We start from the raw sequence: 16271 nt of genomic DNA on the forward strand, positions 1-16271 counted from the left end.
CCCTCAGAAAGTAAGACTCTTAGCATTATCTTTGAATGATGTGGTTAGGGGTCACTTTTTTTCTCTCAGCAGAAAAGAAGTCACATTAATGACAGCTGCCCACAGCTCCTCAGTGGCCGTATTGGACACTTCAGATTGTGATTCACTCCAAGAAATCACAGAAGCCTGTAAAAACCCTCTTCTGTGTCAGCGGGGCAGATTGGGTGACTGTTCCTAGACAGTCAGACACCCTGACACAGCTGAAAAGAGGAAAAAAAAAAATAACAAAGTAAAGTCAGCACACAAAGCTCTCCTCTGAGAGGTCAAAGTGAAGACAAGGCCCCCTTTCAGCCAGAAAGAAAAACAAAAGACTGAGTGACTTTCAACACGCCTGCTTTAACCAAAGGGCCCAAACCGTGTGAAATGAAGGGTCACCATGTAATAATGGTGATATTAAGAACTGTTATAATTGCCTCTCATTTCCATTTCAGATTCAAGCATTGAAAAGATGACCAGTAATGGCCCAGCCCTCACTGAGGCAATTTATTTAATCCTTATTCACCGCTGTGAAGTGGTGAGGAAAGTGGACATGGCAATATTTAACTCTGTTTGTGCTTCATACATTCTTTTTTTTTTATATATTTCATGATCCAGTTAATTCATTTTTAAAGTCCAAAACTATGCAGCAGAATATTTGTGCAACCTTTAGGATGTCTGGTGAAATGTCTACAAGAGCAAATGCATCTTTAGTTCTTTCTATATTGCAGTGAATGAGGCAGAAAACAGGTTGAGTTTAGCCAAGGGAACTTATTAGCCGAGCCTCCCTGGTGGGTGAACTTCCAGGGAAAAGGCAAGAGAGGCTTCTTCTTCAGAGTTGGCTATAATGCCATGAGCATCCTCTGCTGGTATAGAAATACTTCAAACACCCAGCCCCTAATGAAACACACCAGAGAGGCCCTATACTAATTAATACACAATCTGCATGAATAACCCATATGTGGATACTCAGCGTTCAATCTTACGTTATAATCAGATCTTACACTGCACAATACTCTAATGAGCACATACATTACTTCAGGGGAATAGAAGGTTCAACTATACTCAGTATCATGATGTATGCAGATGACAGTGTGTAAAACATCTGTTCATTTTTATACATGAACAGGGTTTTTTTTTTTTTTTCACAAGAAGACTTCATATGTAGAGGCAAGGGAAATAAAGCCAAGCATTATGTATAAGCCCTTCAGTTTAGATGCACTAACAGAGTAAACAGTGTTGGAGACAGCATGGTCATATCACTAAGTTCAGGTTAAACCCTGTAACTCCTAGGGTTGCAATTAAAATCAGATTGAATTACTGATTAATCTGGCAGGTATATATTTGGATGATTCATATACATTGTTTTACTTTAGCATCACTGTAGCTAAACTTGAAAGTAATGTATGAATAAAGGCTTTCTGTGTATACAAGTCAATATCATCACCCTGCTTGGCAACCACGTCCCGAAGACATGTATTTTAATAAAGCATGTAGTTAGACCAGGAGTCCACAACCTTTACTATCAAAAGAACCATTTTTGGCACAAAAAAAAAAAAAAGTCTAGAGCCGCAAAACATATTTGAGCCTCATAATGGAAGTAACACAGCCTATGAAGTCTAAATTAGGTCTAAATTAGTATTCATCATTCATTAAAACGTTTTACCACAGGGTAGTTCCTCTGCAGTCGGCTATTTATGATTATTTGGTAGTTTAACTTCATGGTGTTGACAGGGAAAGCACATGCATTAGCTGGGGAATGACTGAATTCTCTATTTTTCTCGAAGACCTTTTTTTGGATCTGGAATCCATAGCTGTACTAGCTAGGGAGACTCAAGACATGCCAACCCCCACATTGAGGGTCAGCAAAATTCAGAGGATAAGGCAGCAGGCTGTAGACGTATAAATCGATGCACTTTTTTTTTTAATTCAGTGTATAGGCTACACATTTTTACAGTTGGAGAATTTAAGAATCACTTTAAGCCTACAATGTAGAGAAATAAAAATTAAAATGTTAAATTAAATTAACCATTACTCATTTCAATATGATTTTTGTCACAATTATTATTATTTTTTTGTAGCCACTGGAGTGGGGCTACAGAGCTGCATCTACCTCAGAGCCGCAGATTGCCCACCCCTGAGTCAGACTGATGCACATCTATCCACTTGCTTCAGTAGGGTAGTAAGTTTATAACCTGTAGAGAATAACCCTCCTATTTATTCTTTTTTTTTTTCAATTATTAAGATACTTTTTTTTATTTCATTTTGTTTTGTTCTGTTTTTATGATGGCTGTCTTTTTGTTGGGTTGTTTTTTTATTTCTTTCCCCTTATACAGCTGTTGTCTGTATACGATAGAAAAACGTTTGTCTGATTTTTGTTTGTATTTTTAAATAAATATAAATATTTATATACTTATATAAATTTAAATAAATATTTTTTTTCAACAATTAATCAATTAATTGACCCAAAATAGTTACTAATTTTGACTGATCTAGTTTTCTTAATTTAAATAAACATGGAACTTTGCTGTATATTAATCATGTAGCCTGAAGTTCAGTGTAGTTTTGCATCATTGTGTGATCAGCAGACATGTTTGTCAATCCAAAATTACAGCAAATCATCATCTGAGGTAGCCTAAAGCCCAATCAATAATCCATTAACAATCTTAGCTGATCACAGATGGAAATATGTTGGTGAATTAGAATCAAGAAATTGCAAAGAAATGTTAAAGTTATGTTTGAGATACTTCAGAATTTATGTCTCCATTATATAGTTTGTCCACCAGAGAGCACTGACAAGGTTATTTTTATAACATAAATATCACATAGAAGTACAGGGACTCCTTATCAAAAATGTTTGTTCATATACAAAATCCGTCATCAAATTTGTTAAACTCTCAAATATTGATTTCATTAGAAGTCAAAAACATCTAGTAATTGTTGGGTGATTATTTGGAGGTTTCACCCAACACTGACAATACGTGACAAAAACAATTCCTGTCAATAAGTGGTCTATTTTCCATACAAACCAAATGTCTAACCTGAGAATCTAAAATTTTTTGAAAGCTCGAAAAAGCTTTGTTAAAACTCAGAACTTTGCCAAAATACTATTCCCAAAACAAACCTGCTCTGCTGACAAAGAACAGTTCTACAACTTTTTATTTTAATATTTCATTTAGAAAGTATTGAACAAAATACTCCAAAGTAAAAAGAAAAATGTTGCTCATGGTGTTTGGGCAAACAGTCAGTAATATTTACCCGTAAACCAAAAACAAGAACCACTTCGGGACTTGCAGCTGCAGCAACATGCACTGTACTGTATTCCCAAGATCCGTGGCAGAAAAGCTCCTTGAACCATAAAATAGATTGCTAGGCCTATGAAAAACCACCATGTGGGCACAATAATAACGCATTGTCCACAGATACATGGGCTGTAGCAGTAATCTTCAGATCTCCTCAGTGAGGAAATATAGATATTTGTAAAAGCACTGAGGGGATTAGGCAGGGTTTTCTACCTCCTGCGGTACATGGCCTGAGTCATGCTGGGAGCACCAGGAGCTCTGTGGAAGTCTGGTGAGGAAGGAGAGGATTTGACCTAGCTGCTGCATTATTCTGATATGACCCAAACAAAGCCATCAGCATGGGACCAGTGTAGGGGGTGCAGTCTGTGTCTGTCTCTTATCCTCCCTCTCGACAATGAAGATGAATATATAAACAGAATTTGCAAGAAAATCAGTTATGTTAAGAAGCAATGATTTCAGAATTAAAAATGAAGTTATGTTGCTATTTGAACAATACAACACATAATTAAATTAGTTAATATGTTCTAATTAATACAGTATCATTAATACTACACATGGTGGCTGCACTTTACTTAAAAGGCACAATAAGTGTGAGCTTTATCTAAAAAGTGTACAGCATTCTTCTAAACAGGCTCTTCCCCAACCTATTAGTTCGCACAGCTGATGTACACATACAGCTGTTAACCCTCTCAGTGATTCTCCTGAGTTAATTCCTAATGAAAAATAAATTGAGTTGCTCCCTACACTTTTATAACATTTCCTCCTCAGAATAAATGGGCTCCTTCATGAGAAAAGACACACTGTTGTTAATGATTTTATAAGCAGGGAGCCCACCTGACATCCTGTTTTCTATTACTGTTCTTTATTCAATTTGCAGGGCGCGCTGCAGGTGACCTAACCTATAAAAGGGCACTCCAAATTAAATTATCAGAGCTCCTTGAAATTTTATAAATTCAGAATCGGCCTCACAGAGGGATCTCATACCAGAAACTAATGGCTTCACCTTTAGCTTTGCATAAATCAATCGCACCAAAGGTTAGAACACATCATGCCAGGATGTATCAATGCAGTTTTTAACATCATAACATGTAGTAATTTTGGAAGTGTGAATGGCAGGTGTATGAGGTCATACATGAGAATGTTTGTGTGTCCTTGCATATATGCACACACATATGATTACTCAATCTGTTTTGAAGACCAAGAAGAAGAGTAAAACCCACCAACAATATTAAGTATGTTGCATAATGTAAAAATAAAACTATAATATGAGCATGTAATTTCATTCACAACTTCATGACTGATATTGGCTTTGAGGCTCGATGCATGTCATGTATACATCAAATACTGAAAATTAAGAATTATAAAAAAAAAAAATAGAAGAAAAAAAAATGGATGCGCTGGAACGCATCATCAGTGATGTATCCTGGGTTCATTGGATGTTTCAGGTCTCGCAACATCATACACCCTCGCCCAGGCGACCCAGCAGGAATTGATTAAGCTACGGCTTGCGTCCCAGCAACGTAAGTATGCCACATAATGTAGATATAAAATTAGAATATAAGCATGTAATTTCATCCACAACTTCAAAACTGATATGGGCTTTGAGGGTCGATGCATGTCATGTACGAATAAAATGCTGAAAATTAAGAGTCAGAAAAAATAGAAATAACAATTTCTAAATGTACATGAGAGCGGAAATGATTCGTCAGTCAAAAATTAATAGGTAAAAATTTTGATAACTGATTTATTGTTTAAGAATTTTACTACTTTAAACTGGAAAACATTCTCTCAATGTGAGGATTTGCTGCTTTCTTCTGTTTTATGCAACTGTAAAATGAATATCTTTGGGTTTTGGCAGTTAGTACAAACAAGTCAATTGAAGATAATACCATGGGCGTTCTGAACTTTTGATGGTCTTTTTTTAGAAGTAAAACATATTTTAGAACAAAAGATCAGTCCATTCATTGAGAAAATACTGAACAAAATAATTGAAAATAAAAATAAAATAAAAGGTTGCAGCCCTTTTTTACAAATATAGATTAAAAGATGCAAAGAAAAGAATATAAAAGCAGATTTCTTTTATATTGTTTAGACGTAATCTACTGGGAGGAATCATGGAAATGCATTTTCCATAATGATTTCAATATGATCAGTTTCCGTGACTATTCAGCAATTATTCCTATTTGAATACAGTTGAAAAACTTAATATAAAAGCAATACTGATCATCTTACTTTGTGCAGTAGTGAAAAGTGGCAGTGTAAAGCTTTGTCACCCCAATAGGGTCCCCTTTATCCTTGAAAGAGCACGAGCTCTTTCCACTGTCATTTTGTTCCAGTCGGTAACCTAACAAGAGGTTGGTGGCAGAAAAAAAAAGCCCAATCAGTAACACTTGTTGCACCTGAGAACATGGAAATTTTAGACTTCTGTGTTTGAGAAAATGGAAAACATTGTCTTGTAAAGAAGTCGGGAATATGGATAGGATCATTCAACTGTGTTCAATCTGAGTCAGGACAAATTCCTTTATGAAGCAGTCGTGCATGAAGGAAATTCATTTGTAAATTGCACCCGATCTTTGGAGAAATTGCTCCTTTTTCCAATTCAAGTCCAGACGCAGAATTGGCACAGAACAAAGTCTATTTCATATATGCAACTGCACAAGGGTTTCACCCCAGTTAAGTATATTTCACTTTGAGCACCAAACTAGGCAGTTTAACATTAACTTTTCACTTTAGTAGTATCCTCTGCTAGTTTTTTTACAAGCTGTGAGCCAAGACTGATTTTATTAAAAAATAGTAATAAATGTATGATTTTGAAAGACCTTTTTATTCTCTTGCATGAATTTAATTATTTGGCTATTTTAAGGGAAGACAAAGAAATATGTAACCCCCAATAATTTTAAGTAAATGGTCTGTCCTCATCAATTCATGTTCAAGAAACAGAAAGACAAAAGGGAGACTTTCTCATCAGGAACACGGACCTGAATGTGAGTACACTTGACCACAAAGTCCAGTTCGTTTGACTAGTGTGAACCATAAATGGGCACTGTGTGTCAATCCATACCTATGTCCACTTGAAAAGGTGACCTCCACTATGGCTAATGTGTATTTGAGTACAGTTTGCATCAAGTGTAAAAACCAACTGTACCAAAACACGGAAGTGGACCGCTTTTTATCATAGGAGCAGGTGAGTAGAGTTGCAAAGGCATTTCTCAACTTCGCCCGCCTCTTCCAAAATCTGCGTATGTGCCATGCAGGTGCCATCTCATCCTCTGAACAGCATGGGCATGGGTGATACTGTAGAAAGGCAGGCGAGTGGTTGTTCTTGACATTGTCTCCAGAATATAAACCATGGTAAGCATAATGCGAATGTCGGCTTCATTATATGGGCTTGGGAACTTGTGATTGGCACTCTTTTCTACACTGTAGTGACAACAAAAACAACTGTGACATAGATAATGATGCAGGTGTACTCTGATACGGAACAATATAACTGATGTGAAAGCTAAGTGATGGGGGAGGTCCCTCAGAATCACATGGTCAAAAAAAATATTGATGTTGAAATCTATGTGTACAGAGCTCTCTGGAATACGACACTTATTTGGAAGCAAAGAAAATAAATGACATTTTTGTGCTTTAACGGGAATTGTAGCTGACTGGTAAATTCTCATTTCTCCTCGACTCAATGAGATTGAGAGAGCAGTGGTGGTCAAGCAGGCTAGGAAGGGGTGAACAGAGTTAACGAGAACAAAGCCATTAGTCAAAGAAATAAAAAGTTATTTTCTGATTGTTCCACAATGGTTACAGTCTTAAGCACAAATAAACACGCCCACACCTCTGCACAACCCTGCAGGAAGGTGCTGCATTGCCAGATTTTGTGTGAATTCAGCTTAAGCGCAGGCTTCATCATGCCTGCTTAGCTTCCCTGCTCTGTATGTATTTGGCCCAACCTCAACCTTGATCAAACAGATACACACACCTGTAGCTCACAACCACACAGCAGCAGAAAGTTCCTTTCGGCTAGGGACTACACAACTACCCAAAGGTTAACACCCAGAAACGTCCCAAACAAACTAATATTAGAAGAACATAAAGACAATACAGAGGACAGGTTCTCTGTAGATAAATACACCTCCACGCACAGCTAATTAATGACTGAGAATGATTACTTTTATGTGAGTCTATATATTGTTTTTTTTTTTAGGGAAATCCTGCACAGTATGCCATTCAGCCCTGGTGTCATTTAGTGGAGAGGATTAATAGGCACCAAATAAAAGCACGTTCAGTAACTATATAAACACATAACATTCACACACTTTTATTCTAAAATCTAGTCACTGATTTAGGAAGTCTTGTTGTCTCCACAAGGACACATGACTGTGAGTTCCTAACTTCCATATAAATACTGTATTTTTACAGTACAGTTCAATTGTTGAGCATAAATTCCAAAACTAGTGCTCAATTTACCAAGTCACTACTTTGCTCTGCCATGTGACATCCAGGGGGCTCTGCAATATCTCGGCAGTGCAGACGTTAATGTTCTGTATGTCCCATTTCCTGAACATAATTTACAGCTTCACTTGAAGCCACTGACTCATGAAACATGAAAGACATGATATTTCATATATGAATAGAATCTGAGCATATCCAGTAAAGCTATCGTAAGTAGGGTGAGTAAAGAGTGTTTCTGACAGAGCACACGTGTGTGACTGAGTCTGATTAACATTATATTTGTTGCCTTATTGCCTCATTAGACGTTCTCCTCCTGCAAGGAGCGACATCATTGGGCATTTAGTTAATATATTATTACCCAGAGATGAATATTGTATGTTGATAAGGGAGTCTTATATAACATGACAGTGAAACAGATATAAAAAGTTCTGAATTCAGAACTTGAAGGAATGCTCTTGCATGACTTTGTACTTGCAAAGCTTACCAGTGTCATTCACTCTATACCGACTCGAGTCTGACCCTGTCAAAGTAAAGTTAGGCTGCTTCAAGGAAGGAAAGAAAAAAATAACATTGAGCCACTTTCTTTTTTTTTATTATTAATATAAATGAACTGCAGTCCTCCTTTCAACTAAGTGAAAGAAAGCACCTTTTCATTATGGACTTTGTATTGGTCAGTTGCACTGTACACCACATGTCCAAACTGCAGACCAAGACAACTAACCCCCATTCCACTCCGTCATAGTCACACACAGGAACTTTGATCTGGCGACCCATCCAATTACTTTTACAATTACGCCAAGTGGTTTCAAGTGTGTTATTAAAACCTGTCAGATATTTCCAGGGACATCCACTTTGACTCTAGAAACAATTTAGCAATAGCAGCAACGGTGGCCTTGAACGCTCCGGTGTAACAAATGGACGTGTGTGGTCTCGAAAGCCGTGCATCTCTTAAGCTTAACTCGGCTGTAGAATCGCTTGCTTGTATACTGGCAGCTTGGCGGTCATATTTGTCTGTAAATAGCATGCAGGCTTTTTGTATGTGTATGAAAACCGGTTTGAAAAAAACTGTGGATAAAAGTTTTGACAGTCCAGTTATTACTATTCAAAATCATCCATACGCAAATGCATTAAATTTCAGAACTGCTGAATATTTGATTTATTATATTACACTGTAAGTGCTGCATAGAACTGGTCGCAATCCGTCCTTGGTGGCAATATATGAAAAAAAGGCAAAACTTACAGACTTTTACTTCATTGTAAGTATAGTCAAATTTATCTGAACTACCTCTACTGGAACATTTAAATCAAAAGTTCATCAAGGTCAAAAAAACAGTAAAACTGAAGGCTGAAAACCATTAGTATTTAGACTAAGTTATATAACAATCAGGCCCTACACACTCCATATGACGGCCATGTGGCACACTCACAAGCTGAGGAGGAAATGCTGTCTGGTGCTCTGTTCCCATTGTCCGGATGTGGGAGGAAGCAGACCCTAACCTGACTCCTGACCACCAGGCAGCTGCTTGAACAGAGAGCCAAACCCCTCCTTTTTCACTACATCTCTAAATCTACAGGAACAATAGAGTGTGTGGGTGGTTCAGACACACTTGCAGCAAACAACACTTGAACATCACGAGTTCCTGTCTGCCTTCACATCTACAGCAGTGACAATAAAGCGGTTTAACTAAACTTAAGGTCGAACTAGAAGGTGTTTGAATGTCACGTTAGATGTTTCATGTTCGTTGACTGCAGATACACAATACCTGCAAGCTGTTTTAATGCATTTTTTAAAACAATGGAGGGTTTTATCTACGAGCGTTAACTTGCTGTAAAACAGAGAGCAGTCAAAGAACCACCCAAAGCAAAGCCGCTAGCCAACAAAATGCCATGACAGCAAATAAAACATATCATTAATTTAATTATAGAACGAGTTTTGATCCTGCTTTTATATTCTAAATTTCATAAAAAATAAGCACTCCCCCTAGAATCAACATTCAATAGATAAAATCAATAGTAAATTGTGATTTTAGACACATTTAGACAGGTTTGCATAATCACAGACAGGTGTAATGTCCCACATTACTAAATCATGAAGTGATGACATCATTCACAATACCAGGACAATTAATTTAAATATAAATTATGTAATTACTTACACCTGTAGTTCTCCTACTGTATCATGCCAAAATGTCTTTCATCAAAAAGGCCCATTGCGGGAAATTTTGAGAGGACTACATAGGGCAACAATTTCACACAAGGCAACATTTGGACACTAAATAGTAAACAGGAAGTGATTGGGGACACTTTCACAGTTCCTGCCTAGTTGTCGCTTGTCAACATCTAGCTAACAAGCAAAAGAACAGTTTACAAGACTTCACTACGAGTTTCAAGATCCTAACAAATTTTGAAATTGTGTTGCATTCCTTATCTCTTTATTTCGGTGGTGTTATGGTTGCATTTCAAGTCACTTTTATCCTATAGCTGTCCTCCAAGCTGCAGGCTACCAGCTTCACAGTAGCTAACGTGTATCAGAGGACGCCTTTCCTCCTCCTGTCGTTAGTTAATATGGAGACCCAGATTCGCACAAAAGCCATATACATGTAAAATGTAATGTGTATGGTCCAAATTGCAACTAGTGGTTGCTGCTATTGCTACACATCTCCAAGCTCTATAACTGAGCCTTAGTGTTTTTGTCCTCATGAAAATTTAATATTCAGACAATACTTTTGGTGTTTGTGGTTATACCTTCTGGATACTGATTTTTAGTGGCCATGATATAAAACAAAAGTACTAGCAAAACAACTGAGTGATTGTATCTTTAAATTGAGACAGAGTAAACATGGCATTTTAGCAGAGTAACTACATTCCCTCAGTCTGTTTTATGGTCACACATTACTTACAATCACTCTAAAAGGTCTCCACAGGACATTGGTAAATTCAGCTTGTGTTTTTAAACTTACCACCTCCTGGCATCACGATGGTCACTTGGGAGTGATTCTGTCTGGTCCATTCCTGCTGTTATAAAGTCCACTGATGTTTCCATCGTGTTATTTCCTCTGTGGCAGCAAAACACATGAGACAGCACAAACCTCTGGTAAATTTAACTGGGATGACTGGACACTGCTGAGTTCCTTGTTAAACTGTGACAACAGCTCTCCAAGATTATCTCTGGTTTCTCTGCACTGGGCTGTTTATTTCCCTCTGGCATTTTGTTCTCAGGACTGTAATGTCACACTGTTTTATTCCATAAAGAGCTAATAAAATGCTCTTCAAGCTCTAGCATAGGCGCTAATGGGACAATAAATTCAGACTTCTAGTAAGTTCATACTTTTGTCGAGTCCTGTCTCATAACCATATGCAAAACATTTCCCTTCTGTGGAAAAGTTTCTAATTTGACAAAGAACAGAGGGTAAAATATATCTCCAAAAATGGAATATAATATTCATGACTATGTTTCGTTAGCTCATTATCACCTGAAACTACCGCTTCTTCTACATCTACCTACCTAACTTTTGGACCTCTCACCAAAATCACAGGTGTGAAAACTCCCCCAGACCACGGTCCAGACCAAACAGCCAAACCTTGGTCCAATAAAAAGTGGTGGCCCCGGTTTGTTTCTGGTGTGATATTATTATAAAAATTACTAGTTTTCTTTACTTTAGAATGAGCTGTTTATATCTACACATGGAACGGGTCCTGTTTCTTGAAATCTGCCTTGTTGTTTCTACAGTACCCCAGAACAGACAAACCAATCGCCGGTTTCTGATGGAGCCATTTGCGTTTTCATGTCAGCCCCCGCAGTTCTCCTATGTGCTTGGCACATGGGTGAAGTATCAGTTGGTTGTAATTTCCATCCCCTACCGCTACATGCCACTAATGCTGCGTTCCATTTACCTCAAAAATCAGAGTTTCAGTATAACAAGTCAGAAAACCAAGGTGTTGTGTTGGCAAAACCAGTTCAAGCCAAGTTAGCCATTGTTTAAACAGTACAACATGACAAGGCCTTGTTTAGGAAAGCAGGTTTAGTTCGTTAACCCTGGGATGAGGGAAACTCACAAAGACAGGCAACCTAAACTCTGAGTCATTTATCATGGTAACTGACTCTGTGACCCTAACTTACTTGCCGACAGGTTTTCTTCAACAAACCCTGAACCTCTTACTTCTACTCCCTCTAACAGAGCCCGACATGCTGTTTCATTTCCTAACTGATTCAGTCCGTATCAAAGCTCGTATCAGATACATTAATCAGCGGAGGTTTACTGTCAGCATCAAAATCCTGGTTGGATATCAGTTTGTTACACAGGATGATCTAAAGTTACCACTTTAATGAGCTGTGAGTCATTTCTTTGAACAGTTTCGCACTCACATTCAGATACCACACAGCATCACTTTACCCCTCATCTCTGTAGATAGATATCTGCATATGTAGGCCTATGCTTTATTGTCATCAGACCATAGTCAGTGGGTTCCAAGATTTAGTCATAAAATAAAACCTCTGCATGTCCGTGAGTGGAAGATTCTATAAATATATATATTTATAAATTTTTAAATTCGGTATGAATGAAAAAAATCTCTCTGTCACTCTTGATGTGATTGGTCGCACTAATGGCACATGATTCCAATAATACTGGAGATTATATGTTAATATTTCAAAGTGAGCTGTATTATGGTGCACTCTCAAATATGTGGTTTGAAACTGAGTTTCAAAAATAGACTACATACAGTCTGGATGTGTTTTAACAGCGTTGCCATGACTGTTTAAATGAATTACATTTGTTGAAGTGTCTGAAATTGAGTCACTGAATGCTGCTAAGCCAGAGATCTAAATAGATGTCAAAAATTTAAAATTCAACGTATTTTAACCTCCACGCCTTTTGAAGTGCAAATCACCAAACATATTCATATATTCACATATTCCTGGATCAGTATGAGCTTACAGTTATGTCTCTGTGTCTTTGTTTTATATAGGTTTTGTTTTTCATCTTCAGTATTTGGCTCCTGTGATTCATCCCTGTTAGAGTAAAGCTGAACAAACAGATTTAAAATGTAATGTGGGCTGAGGTCTAAATGATGAATAGATGGACAACACTAAATAAAACTTTGTTGTGTTAAGTTATTGACACTTTTCCCTGCTCTGACTCCAGCTTTTTTTAAGAGAAATGTGCACAGTCACATAAACACACAGTATTATCTCTATGTCTACTGGATTCAAATGGAGGCTCTGCCTTTTATTAACATGTTGCCATGGTGAATTGTAGTGTCAGACCTCCATTAATGCTCACTTTTTTTTATTCACTGTGTGCAAAAGCTTAACTCAAAGTGAACATACTCAGAGTTGATTGAACTGACTCTGATCAGCTGTTCTGGAATTGCAGGGTTCTGTCAAGTCAGAATAAAGGGTTTGACTCAGAGTTTGTTAAATCAGCTGTCTGAAACAGGCCCGAGCATTCACAACTGTTGATGCACCGAGCAACCATATTGGATTTTGACGTCTGGGCTGGTGAGGTTTCTCTGACTTTCCAAGTTGGAAATCCAACTTTAGGGTGGTTTCAGTTGAAATATCCGACTGGAAACTCGGAAATCCTGACTTCCCAGTAGAAATGGAACGCACCAAAAAAACGTACGCTTTAGTCCTTTAATTCAGAGAAACTGACCGGATTTTTCCTCTAGTGAATGCATTATGCGTCTGTATGTATACCTAAATGTTCCACAGAGCAGGCACAAACATATAAGCAAACCAAGCAGCTGCTTAGGGCTCCTGTGACCAGCAGAGTGACCCCAAGAGCACTCGAAATGTCTCACAAGCAGAGCCGGTGTTTTATCTTGGGGTGCGTTCCGATCGCATACCTTTTCTCTTTACTTTTAGTAGGTACTGCAGCTGCCCTTAAAATGTTTGTACTGTTGCATGCAGTATGCACACAATCGGGACATACTACTTTCTCATAACATTACACCCTTAACGCCACTCACCAAATTCTCCAGAGATGGTGATCAACCCAGTGATCAGTCGAAAGTAATTCTATAAGATAAGATTCTATCATATTATATTTGCAACAGTGATATTACATCTGCACTGCAGATATCTGTCACTGCTATTTTAATAGTTATTGTTGGTAATATATATTATTATTTTGTTCACTTATACAATCAATATTCATATTATTACTATTCGACTGCTCGTCAGTTACTTGAATACGCTGTCATCCATCAATGCAACTTACGACAGCTCTATGATTGGAGCACACAGGTAATGAGTTCCCTGTCGATGTGTGTTTCTGCCTTTTGTTACTGCGTAGCGCCCCCTCTCGGTGGTTAGGGTTTTGGTTCCGTAGCAACTGCGCAAATTACACGACGCCCCCGCCTCCCCCTTGCGTCAAAGCAGGTGTCAATGTCACAAAACTTTAATGAGGAGATGAAGCAGAACTATCCTTCTGGCCACAAAGAAAGTAGAAAACACTATGAGAGTCAACTGCGGGAACAGCATTCAGGTAAACTGCGTCCTCTCGTCGCCATGTTTGATGTCAACAGCTAACGGTAACGTTAAGTTGATGAGCTAACGTTAACTTGCAATGCTCGAGGATGTGTGTCTTGCTAACCTACCTGTTCAGCGCATCTCCTGGTGTGTCTGTGTCGTGCTTGCTTGTCAGTCACCTCCAGGCCGTGTTCTGTGAGTTTGTCTCTGAAAAAGTTAGCGTAAAATACAAGTATTTATTACGTTTGACAATGCCAACGGGAAACGCTGTTTACAGGCTGCAGTTTAGAAACCGCGTCGCGCGCATAAACTGCGTTCTACGGCTGCTCGCGAACAAGCATTCTCATGCGCATGCGCAAAATGAGCTATCTCTCCAGGAGCAACCGCACATTGGAGAAGTTTATTTACGGCCTTCTGGCAGAAATCTATTCATTTAAACCACGATTTCTTTTCCGAACCTTAACCAAGAAATCTCTTTCTGGCAGAAAGCACTCTAAAGCAAACTTGGGGACCTCTAACAGTATTTATTTATTACATATTTAACTTAAAATATTGATTAGCTGGGCACACTTTGCAATATGGATTTAGATCTCTCAGATAATAACCATCAAGCATTCAGCCAAGGAACTTTATTTAACAACTGAAGTAATTTTATTCACTCAGACTGTTTCTTTTGGGAGGACTGCATTTCATCTATGAGACAAAATAAGGCCATTGATTCTTTTTATTTATTTACTTTGTTATTTGTTCATCATCAGATCAAATGTCTTCTATTTCCCAACAGTGAAACCCTGCTTGGATGTTATTTCAGTGTCAACAAATATGTTAGTTTTTGTAAGAGATCCCAGAGTGCAAAGCATCTAGTATTACTATACACAAAGTTTGCTCAACTATGTTGTTTCCTGTGTTGTTTATATGATTATATAATGCAATAGGCCTATGGGTATTGTCTTGTTGCATAAAATCAGCTTTTATATGTAAGTAAGACAGAGTTTTTGGTCTCCAAAAGTACATTTCGAAACACATAAGCTGACAAAAATGCCTCTAAGGTTTCTTTTTTACTGGTCAGCCAAATAGCTTGTAAAAGACTCCTGAAATTGTTGTGATTTGTTGACTTTATAAGAGGATATTCTAGATCCTCTTATCTCCCCCTGACCAAACGCTGACAAACATAAAATGACAAAATCTCATTTTCAACCCAAAATTGAAGCTACTGCCTTTTACTCTTGTAATGCTTGTCAGGTGTTATTTCAGTTTCAGAGTGGATATTTCCTCTGAATGAACCGCAGGCTGTTTTGTTAAAGCAGCGTCATCTATCCTTAAGTGTAATGTAAATGTTGTAGGGTTCCCCGCTCGCATAGCAGCTGGCATCTCTGAACCCGTGCAGAGAGCGTACTTTGTCTCTTCAACCTTGTGCACTGAAATATTCAAGAGCTCCAAGTTTATGAGACAGTTGCTGCCATCTGTGCCCCAGCGTTCAGTCCTCCCATCATGGCTGAACATAAGGCCAACATCAGAACAGATATGTGTGAGAAGTGTCAAAATAGATTCTCCAATGTAGTCTGTATTGCAAATCTCAATATTGCCTGAATAGCATAAACAACACTGTTCGTTTGCGCACACACACTCACACACACACACACATGCAAAATTCTGCTGCTGCCGAGTCAAAATTTCCATATCCATGAGAGAGGAAAGGAAAAAGAGGAAACATTTACACAAGGCTGCCTCCACACAGTTGAAGAGACCTTTTCTCTTAGGTGTCTTTTTTTACAATGTCATTGTGGAGCAAGCAAGCTCCTGTGAGCTTTACGAATTTTTCACTAAATGAGAGATTTCCTGAGACAAAAAAGCGGAGGAGGAAGGGTGCAATCAGTCCAGGTTTGTTCTAGACAACATCACTTCCTTCCTTAGCATTAGAAGAGTGTCAGCGCGAGACATTCAGATGTGGTTTTCACCAAGCACTTTCCCAGGACAGTAATGCTGCGCAATTCTAATGGTGTCATTCAAAGCAGCTGCCTTTCTCAGCAATA

This window comes from Epinephelus lanceolatus, chromosome 6 (assembly GCF_041903045.1).
Source record: "Epinephelus lanceolatus isolate andai-2023 chromosome 6, ASM4190304v1, whole genome shotgun sequence".
In the NCBI taxonomy this organism is placed as follows: Eukaryota; Metazoa; Chordata; class Actinopteri; order Perciformes; family Serranidae; genus Epinephelus; species Epinephelus lanceolatus.